The sequence below is a fragment of the Hyperolius riggenbachi genome, chromosome 7, assembly GCF_040937935.1.
Source record: "Hyperolius riggenbachi isolate aHypRig1 chromosome 7, aHypRig1.pri, whole genome shotgun sequence".
In the NCBI taxonomy this organism is placed as follows: Eukaryota; Metazoa; Chordata; class Amphibia; order Anura; family Hyperoliidae; genus Hyperolius; species Hyperolius riggenbachi.
In genome coordinates this window covers 204,238,261-204,258,373 of record NC_090652.1, presented here as the reverse complement: position 1 = coordinate 204,258,373, position 20,113 = coordinate 204,238,261, and the positions used below count along the sequence as shown (strand labels likewise).

At 42.0% G+C, this 20,113-nt stretch overlaps 1 protein-coding gene across 5 annotated transcripts in view; it reads right to left on the bottom strand.

Annotated features, from left to right (window-relative positions):
• The window catches only part of RAPH1 (Ras association (RalGDS/AF-6) and pleckstrin homology domains 1), a 281,232-nt gene that overhangs the window by 169,030 nt on the left and 92,089 nt on the right, over positions 1-20,113 (bottom strand). The window contains exon 1 of one of the 5 annotated variants that reach the window (XM_068245013.1): positions 14,721-14,739. The exons of the other annotated variants lie outside the window; for them this stretch is intronic. The gene's annotated coding sequence lies outside the window, so the exon portion shown is untranslated. Of the gene's footprint in view, positions 1-14,720; positions 14,740-20,113 lie in introns of those variants that run through there. 5 annotated transcript variants of the gene reach the window in all.

Genomic DNA, 20,113 nt, shown 5'->3' with positions numbered 1-20,113 from the left:
AAGTCTATGCAGACGTTCACATGCGTCCGTTCCGTACAGAATGGAGCCGGATCGGATCCGGACACTTTTCCAACATGCGCTATTTTTCGGGTCCGGATCATCCGGCCCACGCACCCGGGCCGGATCCTGACCCGAACATGCGGCCATGCTGTGCAATGAGAAACGGATGTTTCTCATCACACTGGCAATAGGACCGGATGCTTCCAGCACCGGTCCTATGCCACTTGGGGGGCCCGGACTACACGCCGGTATCCCCCATGCTTGCGGTGCCTTTCTGGCACTGCAATGTATCTAGTTCCGGCTACTTTATTGTAGCCGGAACTGATACATTCCGGATCCGCAACTTGTGGCAACTTGTGGCCACCGCAGAGACCCGTACGGTCTCTTTGCGGCCCCCGGACCCTTGCGGACTCGAACCGCGAGTGTGAACGGGGCCTAAAACAACTGAACAGCAGTGGACCATGTGTGAACAGAAAACAACGTTGGCTAGATGCCAACCATCAGAACCTAGACTGGGAATACTGGAATGTTTTCCTATTCATCCACACTCTGGATATTCTGACTGGCAATCTGCAACCAAAAGTTCAGCACATTATGGCCTAGTGCACACCAAGCGCTTTTGGTAGCGTTTTTACAACCGCTTGCGGATGTGGAAACGCTTGGGTAATGTATTTCAATGGGCTGGTGCACACCAGAGCGGTAGGCATTTTGCAGAAACGCATACTCCCGGGCTGCAGCATTTTTTGGATTTCGGAGGCGTTTCTGCTAAGTATAGGAAAAATGCAAAACGCTTGATAAAACGCCAGATCAGAGTGGTTTTCCAGGCGTTTTTGTTACAGTAGCTGTTCAGTAACAGCTTTACTGTAACAATATCTTATCTGCTACACAAAAAACCGCTACACAAAACCGCAAAACGCTTCATAATAAGAAAAAAACGCTTTGCGGATCTGCTAGCGGTTTTTGGTGTGCACTAGGCCTAAGTGAAAAGGCTACCTTTACAAGGTATGATAATGTTCTCATCACAAAGATAGATGTGGCCTGTCACAGAAGAGCTGTGAAAACGCAATCGGTTTTCTGCACCTGTCGTTAACGGGGCAATCCAAATTGTATGTGTAGGTCCTAGCAGACTGTAGAGCCTTGGGGTCTCCCTTTTTTGTAGCTGATAGAGCTCTTTTCATGAAAATATGTTTTTTCCCTGACCAGGCCAAGGTTGTTGAATTAACTGGTTCAAAAGAAGTTCCTTCAGGGACCAATGACACCGAGGTGTGAAAAACTCTGCCAGCAGCAACCCCAAATGGCAAAGCTGTTGCTGGCTTCCTTTATGGACAGTATAAAACCAGCAGGAGGCTAGACTGGCTGACTCTGCTGGGAGCAGATTTAAAATAGATGCTATGTATGATTTTTGAGGGTCTAAGGAATAGCGTACCCAGGACAGTTATGGGAGTTGTATCATTTGATTCATGGTGTCTTGCTGAACATTTTGATAGCAGTATTGAGGGGTGGGGGTCCGCCACGATCAATTTATTAAACTTCTCACAAACTGGTCATGCTACGGTAGCCAAGTTTGATGTCATATGAACTGTCTTATTCGGAGGATTATGAATCTGTCATCAGCACAAATATGGCAATTATCGTTTTTGACTTACAGTGTTCCACAGTTCAAACCTAAAATTTCTCTCCAAGGAGATGGACAGTGATTGGTTTGTAAACCGGAGGAGGCAGGCTTTGTCCCGCCCCAAAACTAGCTTCAATAAAACCAGGATGCATACAGGGAGGGGCAGCCCTCCCTTGTGTAACATCACCTGATCAGGCCAGCCAGAGGACCATGTGGCTGGCGGCCATTTTCCTGAACTGAAACAAAGGACTTTGACTGGTTTCCCAAAACGGACATATTTCATCTGAACCTAAGTATTTGTTTATTTCTTTCCCTTTTTATTTTACACTGGGTTACTATTCTCTTTAATTCTTACTTTTAATGATTTCCTGTATATATTAATTATTTATTTCTATTGCGTCTATAAATAAAAGACTTCTAACGGCACTTATCTCTCAGCTACACCTACTAATCAGCCACATAGAACGAATCCTAGCTTTCTGGAGAGTCGCTACTCCTGTTCAATATAGCCAGATTAGTGTGTGTTCTAACTGTTTTTATTATTATTATGCAGGTTTTAGAGTCAGTGCGGTTAGGTCCTCAGTCCTTTACAGAGGTGGTGGCAGCTTCGTACCCTGAAATAGTGTGTAATTTGGGTTACTGTAACTCGCAAGCTTCCTGTTAGCCTCTCTGCGTCCAAATTTCCAGCTGTTTCAGCTCATCGATTTGATCCATCCAAGAGGTTGGAATACATTGGAAGGCATTGAGTGGTCCAGCCACTAGGGGGCGTGTGATATGGCCCTTATACTTTTGCAGAAAATATCTGCACCTATTAACAGTAGTACAAAATTATGCAAAGGCGGCGCAGTTATAAGACAAGCTGCTCATAGTTCTCAGGGCCCGTCCCCAAGGCCCCCTGAAGTGGGTAGTTAAATAAACGGAGAAGAACGGAGTGCTAAATGATGTACACTGTTCAGCTGAAAACGTGATGAAAAAAGTACCTGATCCGTGGCGAAAAGGTTTATATTTCAATTACTCACGTCCTGCAGACAGAGAATAGGCAGATATAAGGCGTGTCTCAGTCCAAAACATACTGCGCAATGTCTGCGTGCGTGTTGGGACAAACTGTTTCCACACAATGCATCAGCCAGAAATAATGTCAGACGTCTTGCGCTGCACGATGTGATCCAGGCTCTGTCGGCCAAGATATTCTGGATATTGGGGCAAGCGAAAGACAAACCAATAGTGCAGACTGCGCCTATAGTTGAATGACTGCACATACACATATGCACTTACTTCAAAACTTCTTGATTTAATAGCATGTAACAATACAAAATTCTGTATTACATGCTATTGTCTTTCGCTTGCCCCCGTATCCAGGATATCTTGGCCGACAGAGCCTGGATCGCATCGTGGAGCGCAAGACGTCTGACAAGATTTCCGGCTGATGCATTGTGTGGAAACAGTTTGTCCCAACACGCACGCAGACATTGCGCAGTATGTTTTGGACTGAGACATGCCACATATATGCCTATTATTTGTCTGCAGGACTTGAGTAACTGAAATATAAGCCTTTTCGCCTCGGATCAGGTACTTTTTTCATCACGTTTTCAGCTGAACAGTGTACATCATTTAGAGCTCGGTTCTTCTCTGTTTATTTGACTATTACAGTAGTACATTAATGAACAGGCACAAATTAAAAGCGAACCTGTTTTTTTCCTCATGCTACCAGGAGACTGTGGACTGAACTAGCTACCTCCTATTCTCTGAAGTTTTTAACATACCAGTCCATAAATTCCAATGCACTGTAAGCAGATATAGCAAACAAGCATAAGGAGAATACACAAAAAAAGGAAACCGGAAATACAGGTCACAAAAGTTACTGGGAGGGAGGAGGCGCCCCAAGATGTGATGTGTGGAATGGATAATGTAAGCTGGATAAAACATACATAAATAGGCTTACCTCTAAAAGAAGGGGATAGCCCAAAAAAGTAATACCATTTTTAATAGAAACCAGACACTTGAATGATAACGCGTTTCGTAGATCGCAGTCTGCTTCCTCAAATAACTGCTTCTTCAGATCAAATAACTAAATTATTTCCTGCTTGCAAATCGCTAGTATTGAGACACTTGTTATTTGATCTGACTAAGCGGACTGCGATCCATGAAACACATCATTCTGGTTTCTATTAAAAATTTTATTACTTTTTTGGGCTATCCCCTTCTTTTAGAGGTAAGCCTATTTATGTATGTTTTATCCAGCTTACATTATCCATTCCACACATCACATCTTCGGGCGCCTCCTCCCTCCCAGTAATATCCCACACCAGTTCCTTCAGCTCGGGGTGCTGGCCATATATGTTTGTTCCTTGGGACCCTTACACCCCTTTTTCTTTTCCTGGAGAGCGACCTACATCGACGAAGACCACAGAACCCGAGTGAAGACGGACTTTCCTCTCCAGCCGTTACACTGTGGTTGCTGGTCTTGCAACCTATTCTTGTGAGTATTCTGCACATACTGTTGTTGAGTGTCCCATACACTCAACATGCTACACTATCAGGCGCTCCTGGTGTCCTGGTCTCGTTTTTTGTCTCCTTTGGAAGGTCCTCAGACTCCATTAATACCACACCCTCTAGGCCACAAAAGTGCCCTTGCAGCCATTAGTAATAGAACTGAAGTAATATCTCCCCCCCCCCCCTCAAGGGAACAGTAACTACAAGATACAGACCAAGCTAAGAATTAGAAAATTAAACTAATTTCTTTCAATCAGCAATATAGTCCAATATATAAAGATGAAGGGATACACTAAACATTCCCCGTATCATTTGGTCAATGTTCTGACGGTGAGATCCTGTAGTACAGTATGGAATTATCAGTTTGGTTAACTAAAAACTGACAACTATCCTTTTTACCCCTTTACGCCTTTTTGTATGAGAAAATATCCTTGCTGAAGAAGAGAGAAGGAACAGTGAGAAATTTATAACAGGATGTGCTTCCTAATAGTGTCCCAAAGATCACTGCCCTATGGAGTAATCATCTGTAAAAGCAGGCATTTCAATTTTCTGTCCATCAACAGCGGCAGCAGGAAACGTGAATCTGTTTGACAGTGCACATTTGCAACTAAGCCAGGGCTATTTATACAGCACTGGGAGGAAGTGGTATAAACTATAGACACTGTAACAAGTACTACTTGGAAACAAAAACAAAAAATGATGCAGCTGCATCCTTTGCCAAAGACAGAAAATAATCATGCACTGTACATATAATCAGCTGCAGATTTACTTCCATCTTATGCATGCCTTTCTTAAGGTGCTAAACAACCAACAAAAGTCAAAATGCTGGCGACGGGGGAGATCAAGACAGAAAACTGAGATTTATGTTTGCTGGCTCAGGCTCAGCTCTACATTTTTCTTGAAGTGTGGACTCTGACCTTAGCATCTGTTCTACATTACTCTAGGGGCTTCCAGGAACTCATTAATCTGCTCAATGATAAACATGCATTTTGGCCTAAGAATTGAGGATTCTGCACCCAGAAGATTTTAGAGTTAATATTGCTTGATTTGGGCCATTGGCTGGAAAAATATATCTTAATGGCGTGCAACTGAGAATGTGCACAATATAGAGCATCTGCGTAAATGTTATTACAACATACTCTCTTGCCAATTTAAAGAGGCTTTGCCTGAAACCGAGAAACTCAGTGTGTGATTGGTGCCCGTCTATGTGAGGACACTGAACTGTCCTGTCCTCCAAATACTCCCCACCAAATCCTCAGTCTTCTCTTCTGAATGAATGGGAAGACCCAAGATCAACTTCAAATATTCAACTTTTCCTTTAGGCAAGCACATTAATCCAAATCAATCCATTTCATGCATAATGAAGTGAATTTAGATTTGTGAATCTAAGGTCTTTTCTTTTGCTTGGTTTTTGTCCCTATGTACAGACTAACCAGCAAGCTCATGGTAAACCAGAACTCATTGGAGTGTGTAAGGGGCTACACAATGGTCCTAAAAGCCCCCTTACTAAAATGCTATGGATAACAAAAGTTTGCTTTCTTAAAACAAAGAATTTGCGATAATTCAGGATGGAGTGATCTCAGATGTCTCCCAGGGCATCACTGCTGAATATATGCAAATTAACCATTGTTGCCCTTAGAAGCTAAACACACCTCCAGAACCGCTGGAATGCAATGATGTGTCAGCTTGTTAATTTCTACAGAGCCATAATAATCCATCATGCATACAGACTGTTTTGGATTGGTTGATCCTCATCAGTCCATGGTATGTATTAATTTGGCTCTATGGGGTAGGGGCTTGAAACACCCAGAGGTACAGACTAACTAGCAAGCTCATGGTGAACCAGGATTGGATTGTGTAAGTTTCTAAGGGCAACAATGGTTAATTTGCATGTATTCAGCAGTGAATATATGCTTCAGTCAAATATATGATCTGCATGCTTGGGTAAAAGGATTGAAGGCAGGGGATCAACAAGATAGCCAGGAAATTTGCATTGTTTAAAAGGAAATAAATATGGCAGCCTCCATATCCCTCTTACTTCAGGTGTCTAAGAATCTTCAGTGGCATTTAAATGATCCAGAAACCTGGACTAGATTTTTTTAAAGCATTGTCTGCTGTCACGTGGTAAAGGATTGCAGCCCTTGTCTGGATCATCTTGAAATACAGTGGGGATTTTTAAAAGGTTAGAAAATTAATTAATTTTTGCATGATCGCAACATCATGCAATAGCTGGCAGTGAGATTTGTATTTTATTTAGCCAAGACTGCCCTAAACAGATTTTCTACAATATCTTCCTGTGGATTATGCATGAACCTGAAATCGCGCAACCACTAAGTCACATACTTCTCAGCAACCCTGATGGAGATTAGGTACACTGCCTCCCCCCCCCCCCCCCCCGCCCCCCAAAAAATAAAAACGCCACATGGATTTAACAAAGCAAATAGGTGAGAGCCTCCTACTGGATGAGGTTAGAGGACTACCTGAATTTACTGTATGACCAGGTTATTCCATCACTTAATTTCTTCTTCTTGGAGCACAAGCATATTCCAAGATGAGAGTGCCAGGATTCATTGTCTCAAATTGTTGAAGGGATACTGTAACAAAAAAAAGGCACTTACCTCGGGAGGGGGAAGCCTCTAGGTTCTAATGAGGCTTCTCCTGCCCTCTTCATCCCCCCCCCCCCCCAGGATCCAGCACTGCAGCCCCCGAAATAACAAGTTTGTTGGCTGTGGCGCAAGAGCAGCTGAAATATTTACCTTCCGCACTCCAGCATAAGCGCAGCTTTCCAATGGGCTTCAGCGAAAATAGCTCAGCCTAATCGGGTGCACGCTACTGTGCAGGTGCGAGTCGGAAATAGCGGACACTACACTATTTCGGGATTGGCTATTTCCGCCAGAGGCCATCAGAAAGCTGTGCCTGCGCTGGAGCGCGGAAGGTAAATAATTACTTTGCTGCTGTCTGGGGGCTGCCAGCGCTGGATCCCAGAGGGTAAAGTGGAGAGGGGAAGCCTCAATAGGATCCAAAGGCTTCTCCCTCCAGAGGTAAGTACCACCAGGGGATGTGTTTTTCTTTTTACATTTACTTTAAAGAGGTCAGGGAGCCTAAAACATGTTTTTCACACATGGATTGGCCACCAGCAAGTGCAGACCCATTAAGAATCTTTGGGATATGCTGGAGAAGAATTTTCACAGCAGTGATTGATTTTACCATCATCGCTACAAGATTTTAGCAAAAAAGTGAATGCAACTCTTGATGGAAATAAATGTTGCGACATTGCAGATGCTCTTCGAAACAACGCCACAAGGAATGCATGCCACAATCCAACCTAAAGGCGGTCCAACAAAATACTTTCTTTTGCACAGGCAGTATAATATATACAATGCTACTTTCTGCTGGAGTTCCTCTTCAGACACTGCAGTGTCTGAATCCTTTCACTGGGTCATTAAAAACAACAGATGTGAACATGTGCATAACACATTCAATAGCCGATAGAACAAAAATGCCTAAAAGCCTATCTTCAATCGTAAAGGAGACTTTAAATAGGTTAAAAAAAAAAAAAAAAATCAGATGACTCCTGAAAAAATGTAAATTAAACACATATTTAAGAAAAAAAGCAAAGGAAAGCCTGGAAATAAATTAATTACAATAGTCTTAAGTATTTTAGAAGCAAATCTCCAAGGGGGTAACCATCATTCCAAAAGCTAAGTTTCCATCCCTGGGGCACGCAAGTATCTAACAGTCCATCAGAAACAGAGGGAACAGGAAGTGAAAAAGCAGCTAGCTCCACAGTAGGCAGACACTTCATGAAATAGTTTGTTATTGTCAACTTTTCCTGTTTATATCAGTGATGACCCAAATGCTGTTGCCATGGTTTACTACTGTGAGAAGAAGAAAGATCTACCGACATGACTACGCACATCTACGGACAGCAGCAGAACTTACACTCACCTGTCCACATTGCTTCTTCTCTCCACCGCCAGGCTCTGCTTCCTGTCTCTTCTCTCCCTGGGGGCCGGTGTCATGTGATAAACAGTAGAGGACAAACACCAGAGGCCTCTAGTGGTCACGTAAGATGTGTGCCACAGTGTCTGTAGGGTTTGGTGTGACGGGATTCGCCATTCGCAGATGCACCATTTTCAGGAAAGTTTGCGCATGAGACGTGCTCCGGAATTACTTGAGTTTTATGGTACTTATACATGGTACAATAAAAATGTTTGATTTTCCAGATCCAATCGAATGTAAATTTAAAATAATCTATTTTCAATTAAGAAAAACGAACGATTATCCCATTTTTTTCTAAAAATCCGATCAGACGTGTTGGAAACCAATGTTAGTTACCTGGTAACATCCTTTTTAGTAACCTCCAGGACAGGTCCACCACGAGAACGACAGGCTCCTCCCAGGAACAGGAAACGTCCAGATAGAGCACTCTATAAAACTTTGTCCAACCCCTTGATCCCCAGTCAATTTCAAGTACTGTTCCTAAACAAAAAAGGGGTTTTAATATTCATACTGCATATACATATACTATCACATCATCATATATACATATATATACATATAATTGATATCGGGTGGGTTACGGACCTGTCCTGGAGGTTACTAAAAAGGATGTTACCAGGTAACTAACATTGGTTTTTCCTTTAACCTCCAGGACAGGTCCACCACGAGAAGATGAGCAAGAATCTTACCAATTTAGGGTGGGCTGACTGCCTGCAGAACTTTCTTTCCAAATGATTGCTGTCTTGCAGACATCAGATCTATTCTGTAGTGTCTAGAGAAGGTGCTTAAACTTGACCACGTGGCTGCCCTGCAGATCTCTTCTGGCGTAGCACCCGCTCTGTAAGCCCATGAGGTGGCAGCTGCCCTAGCTGAATGGGCTCTGATTGTATCTACTACCGTATTCCCTGTAATCCTATAGGCTTCCTCTATACATAATTTTATCCATCTAGCTATAGATCTCTTTGACATTTTACTACCTCTTGTAGCTCCTGACGTGTTAATTAGCAAAGCTCTAGAGTTTCTAAATTCCGCTACCCTCTCTAAATAACACATAAGGCATCTTCTTACATCCAATGTTTGTTCCTCTTTAAATGATGGTAGCACAATGTCCTGGGATCTGTGAAATTTTGTAGTAACTTTCGGGAGAAATTCATCACATGTCTTCAGTATCACTTCATCTCTAAGTATTATACAAAACGGTTCATCACAACATAGGGCTTCTAATTCGCTCACCCGTCTAGCCGATGTAATAGCTATAAGAAATACTGTCTTCATTGTCAATAGTCTGAAGGAAATATCTGCTATGGGCTCAAAGGGTTCTTTCTTTAATACCTTTAAAACTAAGGATAAATCCCAACTGGGAACTTTTTTCTTTAACATAGGTTTCTTTCTCTCCACTGACTTAAAAAATTGGATGATAAGGGGGTCCCTTGCTAACCTCTCATCCATAAAGGTAGATATTGCTGCTACCTGTACCTTTAAAGTACTTAACGAAATATTCTTTTCTACCCCGTCCTGTAGAAACTCTAAAATGGTTGGCACTAAATCACCCTTGAACCCTGACTCTTCCTGCCACATATTAAAGGTTTTCCAATATTTGAGGTAAATTTTCCTTGTAACTTTCTTCCTACAATCCAATAGAGTACTAATAACTCTTTCTGATACTCCTTTTTTCCTTAAAGGGGACCTCTCAGAAGCCAGGCTGACAGGCTTAGATTTGGAATAGAGCTTCCAGTTCTTCTTGATCCCTGAGCTAGTACTTCCTTGTCCGGAATCCTTATTGGACCCTCCAGCCTCATCTTTAGTAGTAGTGGATACCAACTTCTTGCTGGCCAATCCGGGACTACCATAATTACTACTGTCTTGGTCCTTGATAACTTGTGTAATACTCGTGGCACTAGCTGTATTGGTGGAAATGCATACCCCTTGTCGAATATCCAGTTCTGACTTAGCGCATCTACCGCTTCGGCTCCTTCGCTTGGATTCAGGGAGTAGAATCTTCTGCACTTTGTGTTTTGCTTGGTTGCGAACATATCTACTCGTGGTCGACCCCACTGTGTGGTCAATCTTCTGAACATCTTGTCTGATATTTCCATCTCTGTATTTGACATCTTTTGTCTGCTCAGAAAATCTGCTATCGTGTTTAATGATCCCTTCAGATGTATTGCTGATAATGATAGAAAATTCTTTTCCGCTATTGTTAATATGTTCATGGCCAGTTCCATCAGCTTCTTTGACTTTGTACCCCCTTGCCGATTCAGATATGCTACCGCTGTGGTGTTGTCTGACCTGACCTGAACATGATGACCCATCAGTGTCTGTACACTCTGTTCTAGTGCTTTCTGTATAGCTGCTAGCTCCCTGTAATTGGATGACTGCATCCTCACACACTTTGGCCACTGCCCCTGTAACATTCTTCCCTGCAGATGTGCACCCCAACCTATAAGACTTGCATCGGTCGTGATAATCTTCCCTGTTGGTATGATCCACATCCTGCCTTCGGTGAGTATCTTCTCCGATAACCACCACTCCAGGGACTTCAGTACGTCTGGTGGACATATGACCTGTGTCTCTAGATTGTCCTGTGTCTTGTTCCAAACTCTTAGCATCCAATTTTGTAAGTGTCTTGTATGCATCATTGCCCACTGTATAGCTGGAGCAGTTGATGTCAGGAATCCCAAAACTTTCATTACTTGTCTTATCGTCATTACTGGCTTTGTTATTAATTCCTGTATCATAGCTTTTAACTTCCCTATCTTTTCGACTGGCAAATACATTCTCTCTGTCTCTGAATCTATAATGACTCCCAGAAACTGGATCTTTGATGTTGGTTGAAGGACTGATTTGTCCCAGTTTACTATCCATCCGAGGGTTTGTAATTGTTCTAACACCCTTTCTGTATTTTCTTTTGATTTCTGATATGATTCTGCCACTACCAGGAGATCGTCTAGGTACGGGATTACAAGAATCCCTTCCATGTGGAAAAACTTTGTCACCTCCGCCATTACCTTTGAGAATATCCTCGGTGCCGATGATATCCCGAAAGGTAGAACTCTGAATTGAAAATGCTGAATCATTCTTTTTTTTTTTATTGCAAATCTGAGGAACTTTTGAGATGACTCCCTTATTGGAATGTGCCAATAAGCGTCCCTCAGATCTATATTTGTCATTATACAATTTTGGGTTAACAAGGTTCGCACAGAGTAAATTGATTCCATCCTGAATCTCTGATAAGATACGAAGGGGTTCAGGGCCTTTAGGTTTAGAATCAGTCTGAATTTCCCCGTCGGCTTTCTTACTAAAAATACCGTCGAATAAAATCCCTGAATGTTCGAGATTTGATTTTCGGGAACCGGAATGACCACGTTTTCGTCTAACATTGATTTTACTATGCTTTTTAACGCTAGCTTTTTCTCCTTTTCTTTTGGAAGGGACGTGGAAATAAATCTCTTTGGAGGGAAGGATTGAAACTGAATCTTGTACCCCTGACTTATGAGATTGAGGATGAAATCGCTTTTGGAAATTTTTGTCCATTGGGAATAGAATCCCGACAGACGCCCCCCAACTTTTTCTCTGGCGTCATTTCTTTTCTTGTCCCTCCTGTTTCCGAAAAAGAAAACTCCTTTTCGTCCCCTCTCTGTTAATGGCCCAAGGTCTTCTCCTCTGCTGAGGCTTATCCTTGTTGTCTTGTCTATTTCGCCTAAAGAATCTTTTATTCTGTATAAACTTTTTCTTTTTTGGGAATCCCTTCTTTCTATCAGAAGTTCTTTCTAATATTTGGTCTAACTGCTCTCCAAATAGTAATTCTCCATTGAAGGAGATATTGCAAACTCTGGCTTTTGAGGCCTGACTACCTTCCCAATTCTTTATCCACAGATTCCTCCTTGCTGTGTTAATTAATGCCGAGGTTCTGGCATTTACTCTGATATTCTCAGCTGCTGCATCAGTTATATAATCAGTGGCCTTAGAGACCACTTCTAATGATTCCAAAATCTCCTCCTTAGAGGCTCCCTTTTCAACTTTCTCCTCTACTTTCTTAACCCATAGGGATAGAACTCTTGCTACACAAGTTGTGGCAGCAGCAGGTCTAAAATTTGCTCCTGCTGCTGTCCAGGCTTTCTTAAGAGCGAATTCTACCTTTTTATCCTGCGGATCTTTTAGATAGCCTAGATCTTCAAAGGCCAATTCGTTGTCTTTATTAACCTGAGAAAATGCCGCATCTAACCTGGGAGATCTATCCCAAGTTTTGACATCTTCCTCTGTAAATGGAAATCTTTTCATAAAACCCTTTGACATGAACAATTTTCTATCAGGGTATTTCCACTGGCTTAATATGGTATTCTTTGTGGATCTGTGTATAGGGAAGGTTAATGATTCTTTTGGTTCCATTCCTTGATATAACTTATCATGCATAGATATTTCCTCCGATTTTTTGGATTCAATGTTTAAGGTTTTGTTAATCGCCATTATCAGCTGCTCTGTCTCATCAGCTGGAAATCTAAATCTAGAGATTTTCTTAACCTCAGATTGGCTGTCCCAACTTTTAGCGGAGGAGTCTGACTCATCATCATTATCTTCCTCCTCCCCCTCCATGTCTTCCTCTTCAGAGGAAGATACTATATTTCTCTTTGTACTTTTACTTTTATGTTTTACAGGCTGAGATTCTGTATTAGGTGTTTCTGCGGCCGGTATATCTGTACTTGTACCCGGGTTTACTGACTCTGCTGCTGGGGGAATAGCGGAAGCAAACACCTCCTTTAGAGATTTAATGGTGTCTGCCATTTCCTTCTTTACGGCTGTCATTAACTCTTCCTTCAACCCCCCTGATTGCTCCTGTATAAGTTTCATTAAACAAGGTTGACAAAACTGCTTATTGTAGTTATGGGCCATTTTTGCATCACAGAGCGGGCACCGCCTCCTTGGCTTTGTTGGCTCAGTAGGCTCCGGGCCCTAAAATAACAACACAAAAACACAATGTCATTCCTCTGATTTTGATTTAAAGGAATATCACCCGGTGAAAAATAAAGAGTGACAGTAACCCTGACCGAGGAGAGCAGGAATGAAGAGCCATTTATACATATAAATGCATCCGCTACATATATATATATATATCTCTATAACTCTACTCCCCCATAGTATCAAACAATTGCCCAAGCTATAATATTCATATATATATAGCCCTCTGGTCCAAAGTGGAATAAAAAACCTCCATATATGTATGTCCGCAACAATTTAAGTATAACAGACCTCAGATCAGACGTAAAACAGGCTATTAAATACACACTATAAGACTCTGATCTTATCCCAGACCTCCGTACAGACGCGGCCTATAGATACAGGTTACTATAACAAACCTCAGATCAGACGCTAAGCAGGCTATTAAATGCAAACTGTAAGTCTGTAAACTTATATCAGACCTCCATACAGACGCGGCCTAGGCGTATAGCTCATACCGTAAAGGTCACCAAGCCTCCGCCAAGCTTACCTTTCCCGGTTCCTGCTTAGCGTCCATCCCGCTCCGTTCCGAACACAAACTGGCAAACCATGCGGGCTTCCGGCGTCTCTTCACCCACGCGACCGGAAGTGACATCACGTAAGGGCGGAAGTACGTCATACGTACTCCGCAACTGAGGGCAATCAGCTGCCTTCCCTCCGGAGGCCCGTCTGATCCTCGTGTCACTTCCGGCGCGCCACTAGCCTCCGCCAAAGGGGAATCATGGACGCCGCACGTGTCCTCCGGATCCGCCGCAACTCGGGCAGCCAGGACAGCCATGGGGAAGGTAACTCCACTCTCTCTTCCCCCTCCGGACCGCAAAACCTCTCCAGGCAGGTCCACCCATAGCCGCCAACCAAGTCCCAAACTCTCCTGGTCTGACGGACCGGCGAGCGACCAGAGCACTCCTTGTTCCTGGAACAGGAAACGTCAACTGGGGATCAAGGGGTTGGACAAAGTTTTATAGAGTGCTCTATCTGGACGTTTCCTGTTCCTGGGAGGAGCCTGTCGTTCTCGTGGTGGACCTGTCCTGGAGGTTAAAGGAAAAAAATCTTTATATTCGATCTGACAGAATAATCAACAAAATTATCTAATTAAAATTAAAAATTTTAACCATGTATGGGCACCTTTAGTTTTTATTTCTTTCAAGAGTCAGGAACAACATTCCAGGCCCCTTCTATAGGAAGTGTTTGTGTTTACCAGAAAGGTGACATAATACCCTACTAAGCAGACTGCCTGGAGCCTATCATCTTTGATAAAGAGATCACAAAAAAAGCTGATAAACAAGAAACCAGATTCCTGTCATAAACCACTCAAAGCGTCCAAACATCAGAAAATGTACGGGCACCCCGACCCAGAGACAGATCTCTCTCTGATCGATTGTGATGATAGAGAGAGCTGTTGGGCACCATAAACTGCACTCCTTCCGGATTTGCCTCCCACATAGTTGCCAACGTCACATGTACCCTACGTGCTAAAACGTAATGCGCCGGTAACCATGTGGGAACATAGAAAGCATGCTAATGCAAAGTGGTGGCAACTTATCTAATTTCTATACAAGATCGTAAATTGCAGTTTCGATTGCATGTACAATCCATACAGTGTGTGTGGACTCACCAACCAATCCAAAAGGCTACTTGTGCTGAAAGCTTTCAGAATTCCCTCAGTATCTGAGAGGCAAAGGGAACAGAAATTAAAGGGTGAAGTTACATTGGTGGACTATGAAGTTACATTACTGGAAACCTTCAAACGTACTCTGAAAACACACCTGTTTAGACAAGCCTATAATTTGCTATAGGCAGCACTGAAGGCACACTGGCTCACCCACTAATCCTTGTGTTTCCTTCCCTTTTGTTTCCTCCCCACTACCCTCTAGATTGTAAGCCCGCAAGGGCAGGGACCTCCTCCTAGTGTTTCTCATACTGCTGTTATTTTAACATATGTACATGTACCAACCACATATCAACTATGTATGTATCTGTATTTACTCTATTCAATGTCATGACTGTACAGTGTCTTGTATTTCTTATGTATATTTGTTCCCCATTATTTGTTTGTACTATGTACAGCGCTACGGAAGATGTTGGCGCTATATAAATAAAAAATAATAATAATAATAATTGGTGGGCAGCTTAGTTGGGATCAAGGCCTGATTGCTGTTACAGTGTTAGCAGTTTTTTTGAGATCAGAGCTCATACTCAGACCACACACACCGCAAAGCGTGGTCGGATATGGGCTCATATTCAGAACAAGAAGAGATTGTTATTTATAGTGTGCCAGAGCTGTAAAATAAAAAATATTTAATACATACCTGGGGCTTCCTCCAGCCCCATTCACTCCGATCGCTCCCACGCTGCCGTCCTCCGTTGCCTGCAGCTTCAGGAACCGGGTTCTGAATCCTGCGTTGGGCTAGTGCGATATTTAGGAGATGAACTAAATCCTAACTACACTGACCAAGCCTCCTGAAAGTCTAGTCTACAGCTTGGTACACACATCCAATTTTGACTTGCCAATTTTACCACCTCCATGTAGTATGAGCATTAATATACACAATCTGTATTCAATATCCGTTGACCCCCCCCCCCCCCACCCACCCCACAAAAAAAATAAAAGTGTCACAACTTGCATTAAAGTTATTGGAGATTATATAGGGACAAAGCTAAAATTTAAAAAAAAATGCTCTAGTTGGAAAAGTGACAAGCTCTTCATAGGAAGTGCTACATAATCTCAATATTACAAAATATTCTGTTACACACAAACACAGCAAATATGTAGATCCTATACCTGAAAGACCAAAACATACAAAACCTTCACATTGAATGAAGTTGCACTAAATGTCATTTTAACAGTTAAAAAAAAAAAACCTTTGACCCCGCAGTGCAAGCAGAAACCTGACTGTGCATGATCTGAAATGGTATAAATGCCTTCACGCAATTTCAAGCACATCACACTGTAAAGTGGCAATGACTAAGTACTGTACAGCTTATGCTGACAGATGTGAGCCAGAAGGTAAAGTACTGGAGCACACAGAAGGTCATGTAGCCATAACAGAAACATGCCTTTTTTGCACTTCTAATCATGACAGGTGTCCCTAGTAGAGGGACCAGGGCCAAATGGGGTTGCATGATGATGTACAAATAGAAGAATGGAACCATGTGCAGTGTGGGTCTTAATGATTTATGATTCAAAGCTTTACTGTTGATGGCAGAAAGAATACAACTGGCTCAAATGTGAGAAATGTAAAACAAGTACCGTATTTTTTCACACTATAAGACACACCTGACTATAAGACACCTAGGTTTAGATGTGGGAAAGAAAAAATATATTCTGAACCAAATCATAAATTCCACAAATAGTTTCCCCTATATAGTTTTCCCTGGTGTCTAGTGCACCCCCTCCCTCCCCTAAGTAACATACACTGGAGTCCAGTAGCCCCCTTCCCTCCCATATATAGCATTCCCTTGTGTTTTGTAACGTTCCTTGGAGTCTAGTGTCACCCCTTCCTTATATGGGGTTCCTTGGTGTTTAGTGCCCCCCTCCCCTATATAGCATCCCCTAATGACTAATGGTCATATCTTCCTCCCCTTTTTAGTTCTCCCTGTCACTAAGCAGGTGTGTGTATAGTATTGAAGTGATTAAATTCAAATGTTCACATGAAGTTATACTAACCACAGATTAACTATTTTCAGTGCATGTATGGGCCAAGGATGTGAGCTACAGCAGTCTTTCTCAGGGCTCTTTCACATTAGGGCAGATTTTCTGCGTTTCAACGCAAAGGGTAAAGTTTGCGTTACCCAAGGTGAAATGAAAGTCCATAGACTTTCATTTTAGCTTTCACATATAACGCAGCCTTTTTGTGCGTTGCGTTACACAGCACCTAGGCGCAGTTTTTCGGCCAACGCTAGCTTTATGCGTTACAATGTTAGTCAATGTAAAACGCACACTATGTGCGTTTTTAATCCGTTAACGCAGGCAATCAGTCCCAGAATGCAACAGAGGAACAATGTAGAAAGTTGAAAACTAAAAGAAAAAAAATTACCTGCGTTTTTCTATGTGCTGTAACGCATTGAAAACGGATTAAAAACGCACACTCACTGCAGTGCAACGCATATCAAACCGCATACAACAAAACGCATGCTTTGAGCGTTCTCCAACGCAAGCTCTGATGTGAAAGAGCCCTCAAGGAATTGTCCAACAAAAAGCCTTCATACAACTTGCGTGTCTACTAATGGAAAAACAAATATCAGTATTTAATGTATACCCTAGAGAATTTGCAGCTATCCCATTTTAAGATCAGTGCAAAGGAGACAGTTTTCACAGGTTAAAATATGGGTTCGGGGGGGTAGGATGGGGGAACAATCTTACCCATAACATGTTTTAAACTCTCAAGAATCAAGTTATAAAATGACTTGCGCACAGACAACAGCCTTATTTTAACCGATGAATGCTACATCCATGAAAAAGTATACTGGAGACAAAATGTTAAATTTTATTCTTCAACCGCAGCAAGAATCTTTTTTAGCTAAACATAATAATCTACAGCATATTCTCCAAGTGTCAGTGAACATATGATTAGAGGTAAAGCGCTGACTCAAGAGATCTGGCAATCTCAGACTGGTATATAAACCTATAATTACATAAGTCTCAGCATACGTATTTCTCTAGCGTTTCTCAAATAGTACAGGACAGAAGAGGAAGTAGATTAATGTATTATACAGAGGGCCTGAATTACTAGTTTTATTGGGCTGGAGATTGTTGGGGAAATACACAAAAAAGTGTTCTTATTAATCTGACCTGGTTTTAATAGATGGCAAGAGTTTGCAACTCCTTTCTGCGTCATGTTGGTCCATAGTAAGGGTCACTATAAGGTTAGTAGAGGTTGTGCAACCAGGGCTGTGGAGTCGGTACAAAAATCTTCCGACTCCAACTTCGTCTCCTCAGTTATGAAACCGCGACTCCGACTCCAACTCCGACTCCGGGTACCCAAAATGGCCCCGACTCCGACTCCTTACTGTAATACTTAACAGGGCTGTGGATTATGTACAAAAATCATCCGACTCCGACTCCTCAGTTTATGAAATAAACGACTCCGACTCCGGCTGCTCACAATTGCCCCGACTCCGACTCCAACTCCACAGCCCTGTGTGCAACTGCCGTTTCATGCACACATTCAGATAACGGTTACCATTTTCTTTTATTTAAATGAGTCAAAACTATACAAAAATCCGGGAAGTACACAACTGGACAACTACAGAAGGTCTTATACAAAATACTCAAAGGTTAATGGGCTATCCATTTCTGTCTTTGCTCTTTAATATTTAGTCCAATCATTAAGTCTAATGCTGTTAAAACATGCCACATATACAACACAGACTATTATGCTGAGAGTTTGTGTAAGAGGCATAGGATATAAAACCAATCTGAAATGGGCTCCAAGGAAAAAACAAAAAATATAAATAACATTTATAATAGTGACTTAGAAAGATTATGCAGATAAGATGCTCACACTGAAGCTGACCACCCAATCTGCATGCTTCTTTCAGGTAAGAGATCCAGAAATGACTGAAGTCAAAACATCAGGATAGCCCAACAACTGGCATAGTTGGCAGAAAAAAAACATATGGCAGTGTCCATATTCCTCTCTAATCAGGGTCACTTTAACACCAACACCATGCTTTGCTCTTTGCATACTAGCCATGTCCTATCCACATATAAACAAACCCACATCTATTTTAGACAGAACTGTTGAAAGGAAACCAGTGATGGGAGGGTTAACTGAATTTTTCATGTTGGGAGACATGCAAGTTTCTCACACACTAGCCTGAATATGTGAAACAATATACAAGAACTGTACAATAAGCTTACATAATTTATTCCCTCCCCTGTTCCTTTGCATATTTGATTGCATAGCATGCTCATATTATGCTATGAAACCCCTTGAGAGGCATCAAGGCAACTATCTGTCTTATGAAAAGAAACCGTTCTCTGCCCATCCATGTTCCATTAAAGACCCACATCATTTAAAAATAAATACGCTGTTTAGGTATGTCGGCTTTTCATAAACATAGCAGCCTTATGAGGACATATCAGAGCAGGTGTTTTGCAATGTGCCACGCAGTGACTTGTGCTAAGGTTGCAAATCTGCTGTGTACTTTACTTGGAAGCTGTGTCAAGCAAAGGCATCCTCTGGATGTACTCACACAACATACAGATTTCAGAATGTTAGATGTGATAGGCCATTCTTAAAATGCATTATTCTTACAAAAATGGGACAATAACCTACAGGGAGAGGCAACATATAAAGCTGGAAGTAGGATATGTATACGGAAGTTAATGGGATCCTGAATTACATTCTACCGAGGTTGTTAGACTACTGTGCATCTCCTTATAGGGTTGTGCAATGTTGGGAGCACATCCATAAGTAGAAAGCTATATAAACACGCTCTGCTCCAGTTGTGCTTGTTAAATAGTCAGTGTATACATATACTTCATCCCAAAGCATTCTCTGCAGGGGGTCTACAATAGACCTTGCAGATATCCAGTGTGGGGTTACAGAGGACGCTTGTAAAACTATGAGAGCATCCCAATTACATTTAACCAAAAATTCCTTGGACAGTTTTGGTGGTGTCAAGCAAGCAATATAAAGTTTTCCATTGAAGTTCTCCACAAAGGTATCTTTTGCTAACAGTCAGTAAGATCAATCATTGAAATACAGAGAAATGACTGACCTGGAGCAATCTACAAGCAGTCAGGGATTCCTATTTATAAAAAAAACAATAGTAGGCTGGAGGGTCAGTGCTTGTCTGTGTAAATCTGAGCCGTTCAGACATGTTAACCTATTGTAAATTGGACAGAGGCTGCATAGCTAAATCATTACAAAGCAAGCAGTCAAAAATTAGACCCTTGATAAACAATTGAAGAAAAGATGCATCTAAAGTCTAGATTGAAACAACTGCCTACTGGCTTCTGTATTGTATAAAATATATTCTAGTTACAGTAATTTCAAGACT